Source organism: Dermacentor variabilis, chromosome 11 (assembly GCF_050947875.1).
Source record: "Dermacentor variabilis isolate Ectoservices chromosome 11, ASM5094787v1, whole genome shotgun sequence".
NCBI lineage: Eukaryota > Metazoa > Arthropoda > Arachnida > Ixodida > Ixodidae > Dermacentor > Dermacentor variabilis.
Window position 1 is genome coordinate 74,403,370 of NC_134578.1, and position 17,301 is coordinate 74,420,670.

Here is a 17,301-nt window from a genome sequence, read left to right on the forward strand (position 1 = left end):
CATCCCATGTCATAGTGGCTGTAGAGAAAGTTCCTCAGTGTACTGTAAAACTCTAGTTTCACGGATTCCTATATTTTGGAATTGATTTAAATTCTTTGTCAATCTGTCTTAAGGGCAAAAACATTTCGCCTGGTTGAATTTTACGTCGCTGAAAAAGTGTGCTTGATAGTATCTTAACAGTCTCGCAGATTTGAATAACGATGTTCCTTATCTTTCAGCAGGCTGTTTCGAGCTAGAATGTTGATAAAACCAACCGTTCTTTTAAATCGCGCTCTCACGTATGCGGTTTTGTTCATACGACAAGATTCAATAAGATCGTTATTATATTTTGTAATAAAAAAGGAAACATTTCATATGTAAATCGTTTATTTATGATAAGTAGCATTTATAAAGCTAAACAAATGCAGAAACGACAGATTACAGGGACGTCAATCTCGGCTAAGCAGCTGTGATTTATATTAGAAAAGTAACTGTGAGATTAAGCTGCGTACCCTTCCAGACGTTGTGTGTAAAACGTGCAGGAAGTATCGTTCATATGTCCTATGCAGTGATGCAACAAAATTCACTGCTCTACCTAGGCCAACAGCGTAATTGTTTTTTTTTTACTTGGCAGTTGATTTCATCTGGAAATTGCTGGCGGTTTGCTGATGTCCAGAAACCGCGTTCAATGAACTGGACCTGTCTAGTATTGACGCGTTTCATGATAGGAATAAATGCTAATGCACCAGCAAATATGCAGCTCGCTAGTCCTTCCCATATGCGGCAGCTTAAAAACCTTCGTGAAATAGGTGCTTGCCCACCTACATACATGACCTCAGTTCAAAAATCATTTCCTCCTGAATGCCACGACAAGGATACCATAAGAACGTTAACCTTCAAGCACAGCCTGAAGTTAAAGGAATACTCCACGCTATTGGTAGTTTACGCGAGTGGGACAGCCAATCAGGGACGAGAAAAAGCTGGCTCATCTTCCGGCGACGAGTATAGAAGAGTGCGGCCAAGAAAGCCTTCCCAGTATTTTCGGACTACTGAGAGAGCTTAATAATTTACCTTGGGTTAAAGCATATTGTACGCTTATGCTGTTTTAGAGACGAATCAGATCGTCTATCTAGGTAAGAAAGTTGCGACATAAGAAAAAAAGGTAAGTTACTTTGATGGCACCACCCACGGAGCAAATTGAGGTTGCATGATTAAATAGACATTTGGATGAAGTTGTATGAAAATTGAATCAGAATCAATATTACTGCCAGCTCTAAAAGCGGACAGAACTGCAAGTTTACAGCATCTTTGTGCACATGATTATATAATGATCACGAATGTATACTAAAGAAATTGTCTCACAAGTGTGCAAGAAACAGCAAGGATATCAAAATTATCGAAGTTAGTAATTCTACGGTAACAAAACGACATAAATATTGGTTATAAATTATAGCACAAAGAAATAGAACGTCTTCAACGCCTCAGAGATCAGAACCAGTTGGTTACACATCAAGGTCAATTCTGCCTATCGGTGCCCTCTTTATTAAGGCGAAAGCTTTGTATGTATTATCGTTCAGTCGACATCCTAAGTCCTTGAGCGAAAATGTGGCGACGACACGAAGGATACAAAGGCCACAATCATTTTCATCAATGTCTCAGATTCCCATAATCAAGCAAGATGGATGACAGATATGGCTGATAACACGAATTATGAAGGATGATAAAGCGAATTAAGTGGATGACTAAGCGAATTACGCGGATGACACAGGCGAGTCAGAGGCAATCCAATTAAAAGAAGAATAGGCGAAGTAGAAGTTGAGTAAGCGAATTAAGATGATGACTCAGCAAATGAAGAGGGACGACTAAGCGAAGTACACTGAGCGAATTAAGGAGGATGACTAACCTAATTAAGAGGGTGAGTAAGCGAACTCACTGGATGAGTACGCGAATAAGGGGGTTGTGTTCATCTTGTGTGCGGCTTTAATGCATCGGCATTTGGGCTTATGCGTTCACAGGTATTTAGGGATAACATAAAAGATACTGTGAACTTTTTGTGCTTTAAGGCGTGGAACTGGATCCAACGGCTTATACATTTCGCGGCCCCATTTTAGCGGCATTCATATTAAATAAAAAAAAATTCATTATCTTCCGATAAGGGACCGTTTCCTATTACCGCCCTCAATGTGACCGTTCAATTCTTTTTGAGTTACTGCTGCTACGGATAGGTATTTAATTACCGTAAAGACCACCATTTGCTTGAGACAGAAGGTGACGCGTTAAAAACAAAAGCATGCTTTGCTTGAAACAGAAGCAAGCTCGACAACTGTGGTTACGATTTTCAGCAGTGAATCCCATTAGTCATCATTATGGTTATGTGTGTGCCTTAGATCGAATGCATTGCGAATATGCTAAAACTGCCTAGTAGCTGTGTTGGAAATAGAGTTCGACAAAGAATCGAAGGCGCCCGAGAGGCTCTTACACACGCACGAATGCACAATGTAGTCACGTGCAGGTTCAGCTCGCGGAGAACAGAATGTTGATGTTGAGATCATCATCAGCAGCAGCAGCATGGCGACGCCCACTGCAGGGCAAAGGCCTCTCCCATACTTCTCCAACTACCCCGGTCAATTGCTAATTGTGCCCATGCTGTCCCTGCAAATTTCTTAATATTATCCGCCCGCGTAACTTTCTACCGTACCCTGCTTCGCTTCCCTTCTCTTGGAATCCAATCCGCAACTCTTAATGACCATCGGTTATCTTCCCTCCTCATTACAAGTCCTGCCCGTGACCATTTCTTTTTCTTGGTTTCAACTAAGATGTCATCAACTCACGTTTGTTCCCTCCCCTAATGAGCTATTTTCCCATCCCTTAACGTTACACCCATCATTCTTCTTTCCATAGCTGGTTGCGCCGTCCTCAATTTAGGTAGAACCCTTTTCGTAAGCCTCCAGGTTTCTGTCCTGTGGGTGAGTACTGGTAAGACACAGCTGTTATAACCTTTTCTCTTGAGGGATAATGGCATACTGCTGTTCATTATGTGTGAATGTCTGCCAAACACACCCCAGCCCATTCTTATTCTTCTGATTGCTTCAGTGTCATGATCCGGATCCGCGGACACTACCTGCCCTAAGTAGATGTATTCCCGTACCATTTCCAGTGCCTCGCTGCCTATCGTAAACTGCTGTTTTTTCTGAGACTGTTAAACAGTGCTTTAGCTTTCTGCAGATTAATTTTTAGACCCACCCTACTGCTTTGCCTATCCAGGTCAGTGAGCATGCATTGCAATTGGTCCTCTGAGTTACTAAGCAAGGCAACATCATCAGAAAATTTCAAGTTACTACATTATTCTCCCTTACCTCTTACCCCAATTCTTCCTAATCGAGGTCGCTGAATCATATGCTACGGTAATTTGTATATTTAGAACAGCGTACATGAGTGCGCTGCGAATATCATCTCCAGAAAATAGGCTTATGCGATACGTGTCGCATCGAATGCGATAACAAATTATTGGGCACCTATGCGATCACAACATCAGCACAACATCTGCAGGCGTAGAGTTACACATCTCACCGGCAAAAGGTACCGAGAGTGAGTGGGACTACACTAATTCAGGTACAACCAAATTAGAAAAGCCTACTAAGCTTCAAGAAGAGACTCCCTCACCAGAACAGGAATTGGCCTCCCTGGTGCAGTATTCCGCCACTCCCTCTCTCAAATGACTCACTCAATTACCCAATTTCCCTCAGTACCCAACAGCTGGGCAGCAGCTGACTAAGGCGGTGGTCAGACCTGTAACGCAGCAGAGGGTGCTGAGAATCTTTGAGTCCGGACATGCCGCCAATTAAAACTGACCCTTGCAACGTTTAACAACCGAACCCTTTCGAGTGAGGCTAGCTTAGCAGGACTATCTAAGGTACCATCAGACATTGCTTAGGATATCATCGGCCTTAGCGGGATTAGAAGAACTGGTGAGTCATGGGGAATCGCCGAATAATGGAGATGTCATTTCCTATAGAGGTCTCCCAGATAAGAAGCAATACGGGATAGGATTCCTAATCCATAAGAACATAGCGGGCAACATTGACGAATTCTACAGCGTTCATGAGATGGTAGCTGTAGTCGTAATCAAACTTAATAGGAGGTATAGATCAAAGGAAGTCCAAGCCTTCGCTCCAACATCCAGTCACGAAGTTAAGGACCACGCAAAGAGCGATGGAACGAATATTGCTAGGCATAACCTTAAGAGACAGAAAGAGAGCGGTTTAAATCAGTGAGCAAAAGGGTAAATAAAGATCATATCCTAATTAACATCAAGAGAAAAAGAAATGGAGCTGGGGAGGTTATGAAATGCGCCGGTTAGATAACGATCGGATAATTACGGTTACACAATGTATACCAAGAGAAGGGAAACACAGTTCAGGGCGGCAGAAGAGTAGGTGGAGCGATGAAATGAAGAAATTCGCGGGTGCTAGTTGATATTGGTTGGCGCAGGACAGGGGTAATTGGAGATCACAGAGAGTATCCTTCGTCCTGCAGTGGATATAAAACAGGCTGTTGATGATGATGATGATGCGATGTAAGAATAGTAGTCTTATCGGCCGTTTAAACTTGTAAACATTCTCTTACTAAGAAAATAAGCAAGCACGGTGTGGCGCGCACAAGTACACATGAAAGCACCCTACTCGATAAGTGCAGAAAAGCGCTCTGAAAACGCTAGAGGGACAAAGCGCGGCAGCAATATTGAGCGAATTGACCTTAAAAATTTTAATTTATGAGGTTTTACGTGCCAAAACCATTTTCTGATTATTAGGCACGCCGTAGTGGAGGACTCCGGAAATTTCGACCACCTGTGGTTTTTTAACGTGCACCTAAATCTAAGTACACGGGTGTGTTCACAATTCGCCCCCATCTAAATGCGGCCACCGTGGCAGGGATTTGATCTCGCGACCTCGTGCACAGCAGCCCCACACGAATTGACCTTCGTGAATTGACTGCAATACGCACTAACCGTCGAGAGCGCATCGCATGCCAATCTACTAGTACTCGGCGGACTTTGTCCGCATCGCAGATCGCTTTCAAGATACTGAACCAGCGCGGTCTCGCCATCTGCAGCAGCCACCAGAATGGAACTACCCCTCCCCCATCCTTGTGCTCCCCTCAGTGCCTCGCGCATGGCGGAAGAAGGTGCGCTTCCTTCTGCCTTTCTTCCTATGCGCGCGCAAGATTGAGCTGCAATCATCGGGTGACCCTCGAAAGTTTCACTCGCCCACGCAGCATACAGCGCGCGGCGACGGTTTTATCGTGTATAGAATTGATCCGGAACATCACAGCGACGGCATCACCAGAAATGCACCTGGAGTGTCCGCATAATTTCTATAGCAACAAAAACATCGTGGCCTAATGCTTACTTTTTCTTTTCTCGACGGCAGAAGCTCGATGCCAGCATCGGTCACTTATTATTAGTTTATAATAAAATGAAGGGTGACAGCAACCTACCGATTGCAATGTGTCTACCGTGAGGCAAGAATTACTTAGCGGCAAATGAAAACCGCAGGATAGCCGCTGAACTTCAACTGGTTGAAAAAAAACCTGGTTGAAATGTGAAGAAAGATACAGAAGTCAGTATCACACACGACATCGCATACAAAAGGGCTTTGAAATTTTCTTGACCCACGGTGGATATTTAACCTGCACTCAAGTAACGGTACACAATAGTTTTTGTGCCCCTCAGACATCGAAATGCCGCCCCTGCGGCCTATTTGGAAGCCACGACCTCATTTGCAGACGCGCAAAGCCGTGACCACTGCCCGACATAGCGGGTACAGTGAAGAATAAAGAATTCATCCATGAAGCCTTTATCTTGAACTCTTCCAGGTTTACCTAACCTTGGCTTCTTGTTGCCACTGGCTGCTGTTCCTGCCTTGCCGAATAGCTTTCACTTAGGCAAAAAAAGAATCAGTGCCTTCCACTCTGTGAAGAAGGATCGTCGCCAACCAAAACGTCTATGCGAATGAGCCCATAACAGCTTACGCTGATAAATGAATTACGTGCTTGATGATGAGATTAAAAACTTTGTCCACAAGAACCCCAATCCGGTACTCTCTCTAAAGATTGCATCTGAGATTAACCGCGCTCGCCGGTTTCATTCCAGCCGTCCAATTTTGCATGCTGCCCAGCAAAACAGCGTAATTTGGTGAGCGCGTCCGGCTGCCCGCAGTTTTTACTGTTAGGCGATGGCGTTTATCAAGAAAAAGGTTTTGGAAAATTGATAATCAATTACAGGGTAATAGAAAGTATATATAGACTACCAGGAATAATAAAAAAGGAGGGAAGAGAAGCATAGACGGCAAATGGGATGCAATTGAAGGAAATGAAATAGACTACTTAGATTTATAAACACAGGTGCTAAAAAATTAGGGAAGGTTTCTATGAAAAGGCATAGGGAAATTCCTTACTATGTGAGGCCTGCGCTGGCTGCCCGAAGACGGAAGTACACCGGACCAAATATGCACCACATGATGATGCATGTTTTGTCATCAAAGAAATAAAAAGCCCTGAGATGACTCGGCAAATCGTATGGAATGCCAAGATAATGAGCCAGCCAGACGCGTAAGGGGTGATCGCCTTCCAAAGGCGTTGGGTTTCAAAGAAAATGGGAGGATTGCCTGGTCAGCAGTTTACATAAGAGGCGAATATATTATTGGTGCTAGAATTGCACGGGAAGATTTATATGGGCTAAGTCATTGCCACTTTATTTATTAGCAATTTAATAAGGCTTTAAATGCGAAAGTTATGACTGAGATCAGACTGCCAAATTTTATTATTTTATTTTATTTATGGTATGAAAACCTGAATAAATCAAGTAGGCTAGGCAAGTATGTGTCCTCGCCCCAATTCTGAAGCCATACTAATAAACATCATCATCATCTCCTGTCGTCTGTGGAGACGAACGTAGAAAACAAACTACGGGCTATCTGAACTTGCGCATTGCCTCTGTTGTCATGTGTTGTCGAATGTTTTAGGGAATATAACTCGGGCAACTTTTTAGCTCAGTCTGAAATGTTTTCTCTCCGGCGTTTCTTTTTTCCTGCGCTACTCTATATTCTTATCCAAATATATTGTAGTATCTGTAGTTCCTAATTAGGCTACGTTTATTCATTTATTTTAGAGCGCAGCTCTTTGGCGTCCGTTCCTGGGTTTCGCGTCGTCGTCGTCGTCGTCGTCGTCGTCGGCGTCGTCGTCGGCCTCGTAACCAGCTCCGCCCCCCTTTCATCCCCCCAGCGCTAGCAGCGACCGACTGATACCGCTGGATGCCGCTGACGCCGCTAGAGAGTCAAGATAACGTGACTGCATAGAACACCGTCGCCGCCATGCAGAAAGAGGAGGAAAGGGTCCCCCCCCCTGTTCTTGTGTGGCGGATAGCTGGGGTTGACTCACTATCGCCGTCAGCGGCATCAGTCAGTCGCTGCTATCTCTTCCCTCCTCCCTTTATCGTGTTGTCCGCTTGCTGCGCGCGCTTCTGCCCCCATCGTTTGCCGCTGGGTGTACACGCCGCCCCCCTCCGCTTCCGCTTACTGCTGGTTGCTCTCGACGGCGGCGATGAGCCTCCGCTTCGGCGGCGCGAACTGCAGGGTCTTCTCGGCGGCGGCGATGAGCTTCTGCTTCAGCCTCGCTTACTGCTGGTTGCTCTCGACGGCGGCGATGAGCCTCCGCTTCGGCGGCGCGAACGGCAGGGTCTTCTCGGCGGCGGCGCTTAGCCTCTGCTTCCCCCACGGCTGTGACAACCTCGCGAGGCACTTGTATAGATCTCGTCTTTGAGAATCAAGCATTGGTGTACCAAGTCGAACATATATCAGTCTATTTCTCCGACCACAAAGCTTCCTTCATGACTGTCAAGAACTGTTAGTGGAGTCTTTGTTAAAGGAATACGTGTGAAAAATAAAAAAAAATTATGTGATAGCGCATACATGTGTTGCTCGATTTCTTTGCCTCAATCTATCCAAAAGGTGAAACAGCTTATTTGCTGCGCTCACATTTCGCATTAGGAAGTAACGTAATCGTCGGTAATTTTTTTTTCAAACCAAATCGTGTGTGGGTTCTCAGCCCAGGCATTGTCGTTAAAGTGGTAGCGTATCGTAGATGGCAGAGTTTATTTGCTCTCTGCTTGATCTTTTTGAACCTTGACTTTTTGCGATTCATCAATTGATACCGTATTATCCCTTTTGCATGCATCCTTTGTAGATCCATGATCTTCACGCAATATTTACTAGTATCTTCCTGAGCGCATGTCTTTCCTCTCTATAGTTTTGATGTGCGCAAGCACCGAATGCGCAATCACATGGACGAAGAAAACGAGACCTCCGGAGAAAACGCGGAGGAGGGCAGACATTAAACGCACGCAGAATGGGCGCGAGAACAAAAGATCGCGCTCGACAGATTTACTCAAGAAGTTGTGACAACGATGCAGAGGCCCTTCGTCGACGCCAAACTAGCACACATGTGGGAGGCACGGTACTCGCTTACGCGAAGATGGAAGCGTCAACGAGGAAACAAGAAGCTCGTCAAACGCATCGCGCTCCTCAGCAAACAGATCGCTGAATACGCAACCAAGCTGTGCCGAGAGAACTGGATGAGTACGTGCGACGGGCTGCAAGGAAAGCTGTCGGCGCGCAAGACCTGGTGCCTGCTCAGACACCTGATCGACCCGTTGAGCAGGAAGACCGCAACCAACCGCAACCTCACCAAAGTTCTGAACGCTTACGATGGCAACGGCCAAAAGCTCATTGAAAACCTCAAGGCGATCTACCTCAAGACAGAGAGAGGGCCATTTCCGATACCGGAGGAGTACGGGGGACCGGTAAATCCGGCATTGGATGAACCGTTCACCATGACAAAGTTATTAACAGCCATAGACGAGAGTATTAAGACGAGCGCACCCGGAACGGACGCGATTACATACAAGCTGCTAAATAACATGAGTGATGCGCGCGGTGCGGGCTCTTGGGTCACATCAACAGAACCTGGGAAAGCTCGAAGTTGCCCGCAGAATGGAAAGAGGCCGAGGTATGGTTCATACCGAAACCCGGCAAACCTCTGACGATCGAGAACATGCGCCCTCTCTCGCTCACGTCCTGTGTGGGCAAGGTCATGGAACGCATGGTTCTCAGAAGACTTCAAGCACACCTGGACGAGACAAATCAGATGCCGGCGACCATGTATGGATTCCGCCAGCACCTGAGCACCCAAGACGTCCTGATCCAATTACACGAACTAGTGATTAAAAGAGCAACGAGGCACGCACCCCGGGGTATACTGGCTTTGTTCCTCAAAGGGGCCTTCGACAACGCGTCCCATGCCAGCGTGCTCGAGAACCTGCGCAAGACGGGGTGTGGCCGCAAGACCTACGGCTATATTAAAGATTTCCTAACCAATAGAACAGCTAGTATCCGGATAGGAAATGAATGGTCAGAGCCTGCGGAGCTCTGAGACAGGGGTACCCCACAGGGGTCTGTCCTGTCGCCTCTGCTTTTCAACCTAGCACTCCTGCCCCTGCCCGAACTACTCAATCAGATCGAGGGCGTGGACAACGACTTCTTTGCCGACGATATAACGGTGTGGACGAACCGCGCGGGGTCCGATGCCTGGGCGGAGGAAGCCCTGCAGAGAGCGGCAACGACCGTCCACGAGTATGCCACGACCTGCGGCCTGAGCTGCGCTCCACAGAAATCGGAGCTGCTCATGTTACAGCCCGGAAGACCAAAGAAAGCGCCGCCGCCGAACATAATCATCACCATCGACGGCACAGAGATCAAACCAACGCAGCAGATCCGGATACTGGGCCTGCTGTTGCGCAGTGACGGCAAGGTGCACGCAGCCGTCAACAAAATCGAGACCACAACAGAGCAAGTCCTGAGCATGATCCGGAGAGTCACCAACCGGAACAGAGGAATCAAAGAATAAGGCGCACTGCGCCTGGTGCAGGTATTCCTCGTGTCACGCGTAACGTACTCCGCCTCGTACCTCCAGCTTGCGAAGGTGAACCGCGAGACGCTGAACACGACGATAAGGAAAGCAGTCAAACTCGCCATGGGCATCCCAGTCTACTCGTCAACGCCGAATCTGCTGGAAATGGGTGCCCACAACCTGGTGGAAGAGCTGGTGGAAGCCCACCTATCCCACCAGAGACCTGACAGAGCACGGGTGGGTCGTCTTACGCAAGATAGGATGGCAAATTGAACAGCAACCGGCAACGGAGCCGCTCCCCACAACGTGGAGAGACATTATTAAGTCTAAGCCCCTCCCCTGGAACATGCAGCCCGGGAGGAACAACGAGAGACACTCTGCGCGGGCCAAGGCACTGGCTCGACAGCTGTAAGAGGACCCCGAGGTCTTCTACGCGGACGCCTCGCTTCCCAAGCACGCAACCAGAGCAACGGCGGTCGTCACCACCATCGATAAACAGGTCACAGGCGCGTCGATACGGACGACGAATACAGCCGAAGCAGAAGAAGTGGCCGTGGCCCTCGCACTCGCGCAACCGGGAGTGCGGACTGTGGTCACAGACTCCCAGACCGCCTACGCAAGCTACCGTAAGGGGAACATCTCTCCCGCGGCACTAGCGATCCTCACCAAATGCAAATCACCGGGACAAGCCGTTGAGCTCGTGTGGGTCCCGGCTCACAACTGGAAGGCAACGCACTCGCCGACCACTATGCCCGAGAACGGTCAATCCGGGCCGAGGACGAGCCAGAGCTACCGCACCCCCTGACAAGCTACAAAGAAATCACGCAAATGTACAGAAGCGGCAGATGTAGGCTTCCCCGTCCGCATCCGCAACTCAGCCGAATGCAGCAAACGATCGTGCGACGCAGGCAAGCGGGGTCGCTAGCGCATCCAGTGCTCTTGCACAAGATGTTCCCAACAGAGCATGGAACTTCATGCCCTTTTTGCAGACGGTCAAAAGGCACTCTAGCAAACACTTTTGCAGAGTGCACTAAGCTCAAGAACCCGCCACCATCCCTACCCCTACCCTCCCCAGCCCCAATCCCCCCGAGCGATGGGAGAAGTTGTCCAGCCCCGACCTACCGACCCAGCTCGCCCTGGCGGCTAGTGGCCAGGAACTGCTGGACGCATATGGGACCTGAGAAGAAGGTTCCACCCCATCTGGTGCCAGCGCGCACCAACCGTCACTAAGGGCTCAGTACAAAAGTTGATTCTCTCTCTCTCTTGCTGACTAACGCTTGTTTTCAGTGGATATAACAGTATTCCCTTATCTAACGCATTACAGAAGGCATGTAAGATATTCCTCACTATCACAGTTTCGCCATAAAGGCGAAGCAATCAATACGGCAGCAACAAGTTAGAATGCTGCACGAAGTGGAAGGATCGTAGCTGTAGTGGCAATGCGAATCGAAGTAAACGTAAGCTGCTAAAGTTAAAAAGGGCTGTTGTGATGGGAGTACTCTCTTTGAGTCCTGCCATCGTACAAGTTTGTTTATGTTTGTTAATGAAGGCCAGCGCCTTTGTTTTGCAGTTAGCACCAGTTTCTCGCATTGGGAATGTCTCAAACCATTTTCCTGGGCCAATCCAGGAGATAGTGGACAGCGGCGCCGCTAAAATTCCACCAATTCCAGGTTTATCGCTCCGTCCGGCCTTGAAAAGGTTGCACGATGGTTCTCGAAGGGAAACTGACGCGGCAGCACACAGAGGTTTTCTTTATTTCACACACACACACACACACGCACACACACACACACACACACACACACACACACACACACACACACACACACACGCGCGCGCGCGCGCGCGTACGTATGTTCATACAGGATCTTTCTTTTGTGTGGTACAGTATAAAGCCCACCATACGAAGTATCTAAATGTGCAGTTGTAACTATGAAAGCGAGCACAAATCTATAAAACAAAACATTTCGATCAGTGTAGCCCCTTATTAAATGTTTGCGAACTCACCGTGGTGGCATAGTGGCATCGGCGTTACGCTGCTAAGCCCGAAGGAAGGCGTGGGAGCGCGTCCCTGTTGCGGCGGTCGTAATACGACGGGAGCGAAATGCAATAAGGCCCGTGTAGCATAGATTGAGTGTAAGAGTGGCAGCCCCAGCTAGTCATCATTCATGTGGAGTCCTTCACTACACCACGCCTCATAATCAGATCCTGGCTTTTGCACGTACAACCCAAAGATTTTTTTTTAAATCTGTGTGTCGACACCGCAGGACTGTTTACTGGAAGCAATGGCGATCTCAGAGGCAACGTACCACTCTGTTCATCGTAACTCCGTCTATTCGCAAATGCCGATGCCACTTTTCAAAACGCGCTAGTTGAAAAACATGAAATCGGTCTCCCACGCAAAGAATAGATAGCAGAGGAGGATGGAATATTGTATACTAAGAAAATACATGCACCTGCGCTGTTTCTGCGGATACGTGAGGGTATACAAATTGGTTGCACTCTTTCACAGTCAAGCGGTGGAACATGTAACTTTGGCACACCCTTACAGACCCGAATAAAATATATGTTTGCATGACTGCGTGATAGGAGCATGCTCGTTTCCATCACTATGGCACAGAATCTTCTCATTGCCACGAAAATCCAAAGACATGCTCCTAGCGGTAGGCAAACCTTCTAAATCTTGTTGCGCCATAGTATAAACATTCTTTTTATGCTTGCTCATTTGAGTAACATTTCACGTTGAATATTTGCCTCTTGACTGGCATACTTATTCCTACGAGAAAGCTTCGTCCGTTTGCTAAGACAGGACTGTGCACTTCGACGAGGGTGGAATTTTTCTGAGTAGTCTCCCGTAATGGTTTCGGATGCTCGAGCTCCCGAGATAATGCTTATCAGTACGTACAACACTGGTTCATATCAGTAAACAGAGTTCGAAATTTCAGCATCATATGGCAAAGTGACCCTCATTACATATGATGACTTCGCATGACGAGGCGTTACTGTGCCGATTGGGAAAGAAAATTCTAGTCGTATGTTACAATAAAACGATAAAATTATCACGCAGGCGGTAGTGTGGGGCCCTGGAATGATTTTAGCCACCCTTATGTGCACCTAAATCAAAGTTCACTGGCGACTACGCAATCATTCTTTAGATGGTTTAGGCTGTCTCTTGCTTCACGTAGTGCTTGGCGCCCTATCGCGAGATTTCGATCCACACGCGCAAGTAAGCACCGGCATCAGCAAGCGACTGTTCCAAAGATTTAAAACCAGCTCACAAAGTGGGAAACACATATAAGGCGCAAATTGCGAAGTATGCTGCATTTCTGGCGCACATCATGAATTCTTGCTGACCTATTCCAGTTCTCCACACCAGCGTGAATGTAGAGCGAGTATGTGTGTGGAAAAAGTTCACATATTAGTGAATAAAGAAGGTTCACCATGCAATTTGCGCCCAGTAGACCTACAGTCGTCGTTTAGAAAACGGTGAGGATTCACATAACAGCGCAAAAGCATTTTTTTTCGCCTGATTCAAGCTACCACAGAACCTCCCAGACGCATTATAAACCGTCGCTTGCGAGGAGACCTGTAAGTTTCCAAATATACCTAATCGGTTACTTGTTCGAAGATACAATTTTTAGTAATGTTGTGATTTAACGATTACTTTCTTTATTCGGTAAATATCATTATATTTCGCTTACATTTTCAAAAACCAAATACCTGTGACCAGTTACTTTATTAACAGGACAAGCTGCAACATGCAACGTAGCAGTGAGAATCTTTTTTCCGCATAAACTACAGTGGAACCCTCGAAATTGTGCAACGCAACAGCCTCGTGATTTTGCGCATTTAGAACGGCAGACATGTGGGCTTGGTATTTCTCTAGCGAAGCTGTTAGCCCCTTGGTCATCAGCATCTTTCGTGTCCGTCCGCGAGCATAAATTATCATCATCAGCAGCAATGGCTTATAACCCCCCTCCCCCCCAAAGCAAGCAAAAATGGAATGGCTAATCCCCTTTCTATTGCAGCGGCCACAAACACTCAGCAAAGGAACGCGAACGGTGCATAAATTCATTGCAATCATGCATAGAACCTACACAACAACGTACAGTTCAATAAAGAATAAGCTCAAAAGAAGCATCTATCATAATCAGCAATGGGTATTATCCCTGTAAGCAAGGAAAAACTTTAAGGGCGCTTAAGCTTCGCATTTAAGAGTGGAACACGGTATTCATTCAAAGATCCCTAACTGTTTCCCACACTTCCCAGCAAACTCCCCCATATATAACTGAAATGTTTACCTGGAAACGCTGGCGGCGAACGCTATGCACGAACGCAATCTTTCTGGAAAAATAGGGGCCTCTTATCTGGGCCGATCCTAGCGGTTGTGCGCAGCCGCGTCAAAATAGTTACCTAATTTTCAGGTCTCTGTTATTGCATCCCACTTCTAATATTTACGTCTAAGAAGATGCTACATAAAAGGCATGCGTTGTCGGTGTTGTGTTTCTTGACATTTTTTTTTGTGGGCGATCATTCTGAAAATTCTGAGTAATAAATTTGCCAGAAATGTAAGGCAATGGATCAGGAACCTTAGTGATTGAATGGCATGGCAATATAAGCCACATATTGCGCATATCATATTGCAAGGCGTGGCATATACATAAACCTAAGTATAGACGGAAATTATCGCTCACCGATAACTCCGCCAACACTGGATTTTAGGTCTGGCCATTTTCAGCGGACACGCGCAGAGCATACATTGCGCGAAACAATCGTATCTGCAAAGTACTGCATTGCTACGCGCCGCGGAAAGGTCTGCAATTTCAATCCGAACGCCATTTCCCTCTTCAGTCGCGGCCGCGGCGCTACAAGCCGGACGGTGACATTTTCGTTCCCCTGTGCATACGTAGTAGGGTCCGCGGTGTGACGTCGGTCGTGGTGAGACGCGACTTCGAGAATTATTCAATACGACATCTGTTATCTGTGCGATCTGTTGCTTGAATTGACGAATTGAAGTTTAGAGAAATAATAAAACACACAAATGGAATGTCTGCATGTTTTTTTTTTTTGTTTTACTCCGCACCGAAGCAAGAGAGATGTACTTCCGCTTCGTCTGCTTATTCCCACGGTGATGCGGTCACGTGCGCAGGTACCTAAAATATGTCATTTTCTGCCGTACTTCAGCGCCTTGATCACGCTCTGTGATTCGCTTGTTCTGTCTCAGTGCTCGTGTAGCACTGAATTATACAGCTAGTTATGTTCCCTTGTGCACAGCGCGCGAAATCGTGCGCTGCTCAAATGAGACAACAGCTCGCGCTCCACGGCGTCAGCGGAAGTGCATAGCGCTGAAAGAAAAAAAGAAAGCGAGGAGCAAAAAAAAATGATGAAGGCGGGGCCTGTGACGTATGTGTCACGCGATCCTAGAGGTGCGGTATGCAAGAACGCAGGGAACGAATTTCGCTTGCGTAGGCTAGACGTGGTGGGTGGAGAGAGTGTCTTGCTTGGCAGCGGAGACCGTCTGCTGAAAGAATGGGTTGGCGGCAGGGAAATATTTCTATCTCGACTATTAAGGAGCTGATTTCGAAACTTTTTGCGGCAGAACGCTCCCTAGAAGACACGTAACAACTTCCAGCGTATAGCGAAAGTTTGCTAGGGGCCTGGTGAGGGGCGCTTTAAGGCTATAGCGTTAAACATGCAATGGCTCATACGCTCGTAAGGCAGAAACTACAAGCGCTCAGAAAAGTGAGGCGAACAGTGCGTACTTTCATTGAAATCACCCATACAACACATAGAACAGTATATCTCTGAATAAAAAACACGCTCAAAACAGTATCCGTTCCTTAAACTAAGCATTACATACCTTTCTCAGCAGTTGTAGTGGCGGTTTTGTAACAGCTTCGGTGAATATCCACACTCGCAGAGCCGGAAGGGCAAGTCGGTCTTTGTTTCCTTACGAGAGCTACGATATCTCAACAGCGAAGGCTTCTTAAGACGTGTACACACCCCTTAGTAGCATGAGCGCATGTACGCACACGCACACACACACACTACTTAGGCAAGAACGACGACCTCAGTAGTTCAATGTACGCGCGCAGCCAACGTACACGGGAGAGGCCAACGTGCTACGACGGGCCTTGACGTCGACCTAGCACTTGCATACGCAGCCCGAGCGTTGGTCGAGCCGACTTCGCCGAGGTACGATGTATTGTGCCAAGATAAAAAAAAAGGCACCCACGCCGGTTAACCGACGGTCTCAGCTGTTCAAAGCGGCACGCGGGTTCGGGTTCGTTCAGCGCATGCTTCGAAGAAAGCTGCGGACTGCGCGAGCCTTCACGCAGTACAAATATAAAGGTGATGGCATTTCGGCTGGCGCACTGCAAGCGGCGCAGCGTGACTAGGTGCAATCATCGCTTTAGCGAGCGCCAGAAATGTCGTTCTATAAACGCGCCTGAAGGATGCCAGCAAGTCGCATGTGGACTATCTTTTTTTTTTTCAATTGCTCATTGGCCAAACTGTGAGAGTCTTAAGTGTGAGCAACCATAAAGCGCTGTGTTACGCACACGACCCAGATGCCGAGTAACGGCAGGTTTGTGCGCAAAATTCGTATGTATTGCGACACCGCCCTACACCCCCAGCGCACATATAGACCGAAACGGCTAACCTCCCTATATTTCCTTCTTTTTTTTCCTCCGTGTAACGGCTGCCTTCGTAACAAAAACCAGTTCCCATGGCCAGTAAAATGTTTAAACGCAATAATTAAGCAAGATAAGCAATGCATGTCAAGCTGCATGGAAATGCACTGAAAGTGCTAGGCCAGTTCCTTCTCTTTACTATCGTTAAGCATCGTTAATAAAGGAAGGAAGCTAACGTAGACGCTTTCAATTAAGTTTACAAAATTTTCGATAACTTTTGTGGGGCTGTATTTGGAAACTTTATATATTAACGTTTTCAAATGAAGCATGTCTTGTTATGGTCCGTTACATTTTTGTGTAACGTGCTTAAGTCTGCTTGCGAGCGTCGCGATGGTGGTGTAAAAAAGCGGCCACCACTGAGCTTACGCTTTCTCTGCGCGAATATGATGGCCAGAGCAAAACCTGTTTGTGCGCCCATTTTGGAGGTCATGCTCTAACGAACGTATACTTCTGTCGTGCCAACGCAAACTGAGCCTTTGAGGAGGAGAGTACCACCTGTGTCACTATGCGAAACGCTACTACAGAGACGCGGGACGAAATAGGCAAATTTTAGAATTTTGACTACCTGCTTTACCAACGTTTCGCTTGACATTGGTTTCACAATGGGCGTTGGATGCGCATGTAGGTGCGAAAGTGTCAAATGTTCCATTCAGCGAAAACGCCGCCG

At 47.2% G+C, this 17,301-nt stretch overlaps 1 long non-coding RNA gene across 3 annotated transcripts in view; it reads right to left on the reverse strand.

The window, feature by feature from the left end:
* The window catches only part of LOC142563578 (uncharacterized), a 111,031-nt gene extending 95,043 nt beyond the window's left edge, over positions 1-15,988 (reverse strand). For all 3 annotated transcript variants that reach the window (XR_012824343.1, XR_012824341.1, XR_012824342.1), the window contains exon 1: positions 15,803-15,988. This is a non-coding gene — a long non-coding RNA (uncharacterized LOC142563578). The remainder of the gene's footprint in view (positions 1-15,802) is intronic.
* Between the last annotated feature and the right edge of the window lie 1,313 nt (positions 15,989-17,301).